General features: G+C 42.9%; 1 protein-coding gene across 3 annotated transcripts in view; it reads left to right on the top strand.

The window, feature by feature from the left end:
- AGT (angiotensinogen) overlaps positions 1-2534 on the top strand; it is a 26555-nt gene that overhangs the window by 5772 nt on the left and 18249 nt on the right. Inside the window, exon 1 of one of the 3 annotated variants that reach the window (XM_019527642.1) lies at positions 1776-1980. The exons of 1 other annotated variant lie outside the window; for it this stretch is intronic. The gene's annotated coding sequence lies outside the window, so the exon portion shown is untranslated. Of the gene's footprint in view, positions 1-1775; positions 2007-2534 lie in introns of those variants that run through there. One more of the 3 variants, XM_019527640.1, reaches the window with a different exon arrangement.

Here is a 2534-nt window from a genome sequence, read left to right as displayed (position 1 = left end):
GTAACAGCACGGGGCTCTGTACTATTGTCTAAGTACAACAAGCTGAAATAAAAAGATATGGCCTATCTGGGAATACAAGGCAAGAATAACACAGTATTGAGTAAGGTATAAAATGTTGTTGCTTCTCTAACTTGTGAGAAGACGGTGTCATTGTTTATTACCCACTAATGAAGTTGTTCCCAACCTTTTCAGATTCAAGGCCCTACCCCCTCAGAAAATGCCAGCTCTTAATATTCACTTGTTTTTTTACTATAGTAAAATATTAAAGCAGTTCTTCTATTGCACAGAAACAGAAAGTGCACAGCAGGTCAGAAATGTTTTTAACACTATGAATTCCTCTTTGAAATCTTTGGGTTTATCTTGTGAATCATATTTGCACACTTAACAGTATGTGGCAATCCATGGCACCCTTGAAAAGCTCTTGAGGCACCCCAGGGTGCCATGGCATCCTGGTAGAGAATCATTGTGTTAATGGCTACACAAGGCACAGAAGTTATGATTGGAGCAGGTTGGAAATTTTCTATTGAAATTCTTAAAACAGAAAAATGGGTTTAATCAGCTGCCTGTAGACAACCTTAACATTTTGTCAAAAGATACCTAAAGAAAGCTAGGAAAAAATGAGCCTCTGTCTGAAAACAAAAATTTCAGGTGAAAAATTAAATGACTTGGTCAGAAACCTCACCATAGCTGCAGGAAGCTTTAATGGGAGCAGAGTTAAACCAATGACAAGTGCTTTGAAAATTCTGTCCTAGTTGTACCCTGCGTAAGTACAACCATAGAACACAATGTCCCAGCACAAGTGATTTGCTCAGAAAAACAGGCAGAGACTGAATGTGGACCATGGAAACCAAAACTGACTTGGCCCAAACTCGGTTCTTATTGACCCAAATGTAGCAGTGGCACAACAAGATATGGGACCTCTTCAGAGAAAGCAGTAGGTCCCTAAGTCTCCTTGCATAGTATCTGAAAAGAGGGATGGGGGTTCCAAAACCAGGAGGGGGATGGAAGAGGGAGAGGGAGCGGGGGGATCTTCTTTGGAGACCAAGGCCTGGATTTCCAATTTATCCTGTCTGGTCTTAACCCTTTACTTTTCAATTTATCAGTTCTCATTGCTTTTAGGAGATGGAAAGGAGATTACCTTGATCATGATAGCTAGGTCAAGAGGGAGTTAAAAACGCAAACTTGAGAGTTACTTAACTCCAAATGAGGGCCCTAAGGAGCAGTGATAGTCCAACACTGTTGGTCTACAGACTTTAAGAGAGACACAGGGCATGTCTACATGAGACACTACTGTGCAGTTGTTACTGCACATTTATTTAGTACTTGTATCAGCAAGTACTAAATGAATGCGTAGTAACTGGAGTTCCTGTGCAGTAGTGCTGGCAAATGTCTTTTAGGTGATGCTACTGCCCAGTAGCCTAATAATACCGCACAGAAAATTATTAGCACTGTGATGCACTACTATGCAGTATTTTCGGCTACTGTGCAGTCAGCATCTTGCGTAGACATGCCCAGAGAGACTTGTTTATACCCTGGCTCATTGAAAGTGAGGGAAAACTGGCTTGAATTTTATAAGATTCAAAGCCAATGAACTCTGCATTCCTTTGAGTCAAGAGGGAAACAAATTGGGTTCTTTTCAAGCTCTAATACAAATCTACCTGCAAAAGAGACAACCCCAGTCTCAGTAAATGTATAACTGAAGACTATCCAAATGTACTTGCTTGGTTAAAGGTTGTGTATTGATCTGTAAGCTCTCCAGCTGGCGTAGCAGTAAGCCATACTCAAGTTTCATCTGGTCCCATCTGGTCGCAGCTAGCCTCACTCATGCCTTCACTTGGTGACGCAATGTAGCAACACTGGAGACATTGGGAAAGGGTCTTCTCCTTTGAAATGGCATAAATACCTCAGGAGTCCTGCTATGCTGCCTCAGATGCAGGCAGCACTGAGAGAGGAGACTAGTTTGCTGAAGATAACAAAAGGGTGAGGTAACATCAAGGACAAAGCTGGTAAATATGGTCTTTGACTAGATGGCTTTACTTTGACTGGAGGTGTTTTAATGTTTGTGAAGGGGCCTGGCCTGTGGAAGCAGATCTTCTCTTTATCTGCAGATGAGGCTAGCACAGGTAGCAGCAATGTAAGCTCCCTCACACTGCTGGCTCTTCACAGGCCTCACTGCTCATCTGGAGGAAGTAACACCATAGCTTTGGCTGCACTAAAAAGCTGACCTGCTGGTGATAACTATTGCTTGCAGTGAACCCCCCCATCTGCTTTATGGCAGATGATAGTTTTACTGCTAATGGGGTGATATCATTTGAATTGCCATAACTGATAGGAATCTTAAGCCATGGCTTCAAACTTTGTATTATAGATGAGTAGGGAGGGGGTGGCAGCACCTTTGCATGGGGAGGACCCTAATCTGGACAATACTGATGCAGCAATCTGCCCGGAAATGTGATCACAAAGCAGCAGCTGGGGTATCTAGGCCAGGGGTTTTCAACCTTTTTTATTGTGTGCCCACGGCGGCCAGATGCGGA

Source organism: Gavialis gangeticus, unplaced genomic scaffold, assembly GCF_001723915.1.
Source record: "Gavialis gangeticus isolate Ggan-Ray unplaced genomic scaffold, GavGan_comp1, whole genome shotgun sequence".
In the NCBI taxonomy this organism is placed as follows: Eukaryota; Metazoa; Chordata; order Crocodylia; family Gavialidae; genus Gavialis; species Gavialis gangeticus.
This window is presented reverse-complemented; position numbering and strand designations above follow the sequence as displayed.